This window comes from Budorcas taxicolor, unplaced genomic scaffold (genome assembly GCF_023091745.1).
Source record: "Budorcas taxicolor isolate Tak-1 unplaced genomic scaffold, Takin1.1 scaffold1432, whole genome shotgun sequence".
Classification (NCBI taxonomy): Eukaryota; Metazoa; Chordata; class Mammalia; order Artiodactyla; family Bovidae; genus Budorcas; species Budorcas taxicolor.
The window spans coordinates 1-5,556 of record NW_026291597.1 but is presented as its reverse complement, the minus strand read 5'-3'; positions in this window follow the sequence as shown (position 1 = coordinate 5,556).

Sequence of the window (5,556 nt, the reverse complement as noted above, 5' to 3'; positions counted from 1 at the left end):
GCCGCCAGACCGCCGCGCCTCCGGTCCGCTCCGCGCTGCCCCGCGTCCCGCCCGCGGCGCAGGTAGGCTCACCTGGCCTCTTATCTTGGGCCGCGCGCGCGCAGCCGCCCCGCCTGCCGCCTCAGATTGGCCTGCGGGTGGGGGCGTCGCGGACGGAGCCTCCCCGGTCCCCATCCTGGCCTCCCGGGGTCGCCGCACCGAGGGACACACGGATGGATGGACGGGCGTACAGGTGCCCAGGCCGCGTGGAGTGGGTCGGCCGCCCAGGGTGGGGACCAAGACTTCCTGCTTGGATCCTGTCTAATCAGCCCGCTGGGCCGCCCCCTCCCGCGTGTGCCCGACCGGGAGTGGGGTGCTCCGGGTCGAGCCTTCTCTCTGCCCGCCGACAGGCTGGACCATGGGAAACCCAGCTGAGAAGCGGGCGGGCAGGCGCGCATCTTGGGTCCGGAGCCACAGCTCTCCCCAGGAGCTTGCGGGGCGCGGAAAACTGCGGGCACGCCGCGTGCAAAGCCCGCCCCTCCAGAAAGAAGAGCCGGGATCCCTTCTGCACACGCAGCGCTCAGGGCTCCGAAGAAACCAAGGCTTCAGAGGCGCGCTCGGACTTAGGGCTGGCGGGGCAGGGGGTTGAACCCGGCCGGCTTCCCTCCGGGGAACAGCGAACAGGGGAGTAGCGCGGGAACTCTGGAGCGAGTGAGGTACCACCTGGTTCCCTTTAGGTGCACGTCCGACTGCGAGCGCCTCCCATCCAGCAGGACCTCAGGGGACCAGGGAGGGTCAGTGCCTGCCAGAGGAATCTTGTCTTCGCTGCGCACCAGAGCTGTTGCCGCTCCCAGAGGAAGGAGGTGCAACCCCCGACACCAGTAGGAGAAGACAGGTGCAGGAGGGCTGGAAATGACACGGTCTGCTGGGTCTCGCTGGCCAGCCTGGCCGCCTTGGGGCGCTGATCCGGAGCTAGTGGTCTCTACAGTGCCTCCCAGCTCTGAGATACCCAGTGAAGGGCTAGCCTGCTGCTGAGCAAGAAGCCTGGGCACACAAGGCAGCCCCTGCCCCAAACACCCGCTCATCCAGGGAGTCCTCCTTCTTGGCTAGAGAAGCTGAACGACGTTCAAGGAATGAGAGCTGGAGACCAGGCTTTGGGTGCTGGCATGAATGGGCCATGTGACCTGGGGCCAGTCACCTGTTTCCTCTTCTGGGTAGTAGAAATGACACTTTACCCAGCTTCCTTCCAGGTTGTGGAGGTCAAATGAATCTGCCGCTGAATGCGGGTGAACCTGGTGTAAGCAGTGAGAGCTACCCAAGGCCATGCGGAGGCCAAGGCAGGCCGGGCCACTGGCTCCTCCAGGGAGAGAGGAGGAGGGGGTGGCAACAACCCGGCCCCTGCATGCTGGGACACGGGGCCACCACTTCTGGGGTGCCTGCTGTCCCCAGGGACCCAGAAAACATCCTTTCCTTGGTTTGTCAACTGAGAAAGAAAAATATCCCTTGTCTTTGGAAGCCCAGCCCTTCCAGGGACACTCCGTGAAGCCAGCAGTTGGGAGTGTCTCGAAAAGTTCAAACTCCAACACTGGCACTACGGACACAAAACCGAAAGACATGGAAGGCTGGTGTGCAGACCCCTCCAGAGGTGCAGGAAAGTAAGCTTTGTGCGTGTGTGTACAGGTCTCTTCCAAATTCCCTAACTATCCCTTCCCCCTGACACATCCCCTGTGATAACCTTAAGTTCATTCTCTAAGGCTGTGAGTCTGTTTCTGTTTCATGAATAAGTTCATTTGTTTCAATTCTTTTTAAATTTAGCATATACGTGATAGTTCTTTCTCTGTCTGACTTATTTCACACAGAATGATAATTTCTAGCTCCATCTATGTTGCTGCAAATGGGATTAGTATCTTAATGTGAGGACTCAGGCAGAAGGCACCAACCAATAGTCAGGAAGAAGAGGGCTCTCACCAGATAAGGAGCCCATGCTGGCACCTTGAACTTTAGTGTCCAGAATTGAACAGAACTGAAAAAAAAAAGTATGTGTTTCTAAGACATATTTTGTAAGAACACCAAGATATCTACTGATTTTCTGTTCTAATTTATTAATTTTTATTGAGATATAATTGATATATAATATTTAATTGATTTCAAGTGTACAACATAGTGGTGTATGGTTTTTAAAGGTTATATTCCATTTATAGTTATTATAAAGTATTGGCTATATGCCTTGTGTTGATCATTATATCCTTGTAGCTTATTTATTTTATACATGGATCCTCTTCATTTACGTCAGGGTCTTGATATATAACAAGGACTTCCATTTGCTTTTTCAGCTTCTCCTGTTTTCTCTTACCCCACCCCTAGTTACCAGGGACATACAGATTAAAAGAAAGCCTCTATTCTCAACTGACTTGAACTGACTTAAGTAAAACATGCCGCTGCTGCTAAGTCACTTCAGTCGTGTCCGACTCTGTGTGACCCCATAGACGGTAGCCCACCAGGCTACCCCTTCCCTGGGATTCTCCAGGCAAGAACACTGGAGTGGGTTGTCATTTCTTTCTCCAGTGCATGAAAGTGAGAAGTGAAAGGGAAGTTGCTCAGTTGTGTCTGACTCTTAGCAACCCCATGGACTGCAGCCTACCAGGCTCCTCCATCCATGGGATTTGCCAGGCAAGAGTACTGGAGTGCGGTGCCATTGATTTCTCCAAGTAAAACATAGAAACAAATTATTAGAGCTTAGTGGTTGAAGTAGCTGCTAATCAGACTACCCTAGAGTTAAGCCCTGAATTTTCCACTTAACTATGAAGACTTTGCTGTGTAAATGGCTTCATTTCTCACCGTTTGTTCCTTCTGTAAAATGAGGAATAATATAGTATTAGGAGTAAGAAGAAAGCATGAAAACAAGTAAACTATTTTGCACAATATGTAAATATTCGATATATGCCATTGTTGTATTTGGGATCCCCAATCGAGGCATGCACAGTAGGGGAGCAAGAGGGAGAGTTGACTGAGTCTCCTTGTAGCTCAGGAGATAGTACTCGGGTCTGGACCTGAGGGTCCTCAAGGAGTTGACCACTGGGACTGTCTGTAAAAGGAGAAGTGTGTGGATGCTCTGCATGGAGATGCAGATTGACCATGCATCCAGAACAGGTGGTTCTGGACTGTAGCTGGGGGACTGATGGGTAGAAAGGAGTCCAGATGTGTAAACAAGGACATTTGTGTAATCCTGCTGATGCTTTTAAATAATTTTGAGTAGTTAAGCCATAAACAGATTGGCATTTATTTTAAAAAAAATATTCTGATGGCAGAATGGAGAATGGATTGAAGAAATTTAAAATCAGTGCCTGTTCAGGTTCGATGCGTGATACAGGATGCTTGGGGCTGGTGCACTGGGATGACCCAGAGGGATGGTACAGGGAGAGAGGTGGGAGGGGGGGTTCAGGATGGGGAACAGGTGTACACCCATGGCGGATTCATGTTGATGTATCGCAAAACCAATAGAGTAATGTAAAGAAAATGAATCCTAAAAATAAATAAATATTTCAAAAAATAAATAAATAGACACTGGTGGGTGACGCGGGTTTGAGAGGTGGAGAGGAGTTTGCACAAGGTGCGCTTGGAGCATTCTGTGTGGAAATGGATGCCTAGGTTGTGCAGCCACATTATATGAGAGGAATCAGGAAGAATCACCTTTCAGCTCAGCTGTCACTCGCCTTCTTATCACACCCACCTTGTCGATTATAGTCTTGGGTCTTCAGCCTTGGCTCCTGAACTGTGGTTCTCAGTGCAGTGTATGACTGGCAGTGTCTGAGGACACATTTGGTCACCACATTGTGGGGAGGGGTGCAGCTGGCATCTAGTGAGTGGAGACAGTCAAGCACTTCACGGGGCCCCTCCCCCAACAGAGTATCCAGTACCAGTGCCGGCAGTTGAGAGACCTGTGATGTGCATTTGACTGTATCGTTTTCCTACATAAAACTTCTCAGTGATTTTTCTGTCAGAGTGAAAACCAGATTGCTTGGACCTCCCTGACCTGCCTCCTGTTTCAACACGCTCATGCTTCTCCCTTTTTGTTCCTCCATATCCCATTCTTCACATGCAGAAGTGCTTCTCCGTTTCTCTGTCGGTCCCTGGGGCTGAGTGAGTGCTCCTGCTTCTGCTCCTGAACTGTTACTTCCTAGTTCGTTTTACTCTCTTCCAGAATAAGATGTCACTCCTCAGAAACCTTCCTTTACCATCAGTGTCTGCATTTTCTCTCTCAGAGGACCTAATCTGTATCATAATAGGCTGCTCACTTTGCATGCCCCCAATGCACATTAAACCTTCCATGGATGTGCCCTCCTGATGTTGCAGTACTGTGTCCCTGTGTTTATGACGAATGCAGGAATCCTGTCTCCGTGAGTGGTCAGCGCAGACTCTAGTCCTAGACTGTGGATTCCGGTCCATCTCCTCCACTAACTGAAGAGGTTGGGACTCTTACCCTGGCTCACAGGTTAAGATTTCTCATGTAGGATAATAGTATCTATCTTTGATGGCTATGCGCATTGGCTCATGAAGGTGAGTCCATCATGCCCACTTGCTGTTGAGTTCATGGCCGCTTCATAGTGCCCACATGCATCCCTGGGAAAGCATGCAGATATTGGCACATCTCTTACTTATTTGTAGTGTCAACCGAAGAAAGGAAGTAAACTGAGGCAAGCTCAAATGACCAGAAATTGAGTTTATTGGGGAATAGCAGAAGACTTGCAATTCAGGAAGTCAGTTGAGGATTTGGGGAGGTTCTATTTATGGACAGAGAGTAGGAAGAGGGGGCATCTATTCAGCTTCCAGGCAGTGAGTTCATTGGCCATCTGGTAAAGCAGGCATTTAGGGAAGCAGCCTCTCGGCACCTCAGCTTACTTCCTGGGGGCATGTGTGCAAGAGTCTCCATTCCCTCCCCCAGTTCCACTTCAGGCTGAAACTTCTGTGGTCACTTTCCCATGCTCTGTGGCATGTGCGTCCAGCTCACTTTGTAGGTAATATGGCCTGAATGAATGAAAGTGCTGCTATCTATAAGGACCTCTGCTTTACTCAGAATTCCTGAGGCAGAGGAACCCAAGGGCTGGAGTCTGTTTTTACTCTTCTCTCTCAAGGGCTGTACCACATGGATATGCCTAGTTTTCCTGGCTGGATAATCCTTATAGGGTAAAATTTTTGAAGGGAACAGTCAATAAATATTAACAGGAAGAAATCTGCTTACTATTCTTAGTTTTCTTCAAAGGCCTTTTTTGGGGTCCAGTTTCAGTTTTAGTTAAAAAATAGGTATTTCCTAAAAGATGTAATAAGTGGATATATGTCAAGAGGTTCTAACTTGGTTTCTTTCCTTGCTGGCTGTACTCTTGCATATTTTCTTTAATTTATACTATTTTTTAATTTTGAAAATATAATACACTTACCGGAGACTTGGAAAACACAGAACAAAGTTATATATAGTTCTACTGTATATTACAGTTATTCTTTTTAAGGGGACTTCCCTGTGGCTCAGATGGCAAGGGTGCAGGCAGATCCAGCTTTGATCCTGGGTCCAGAAGACCCTCT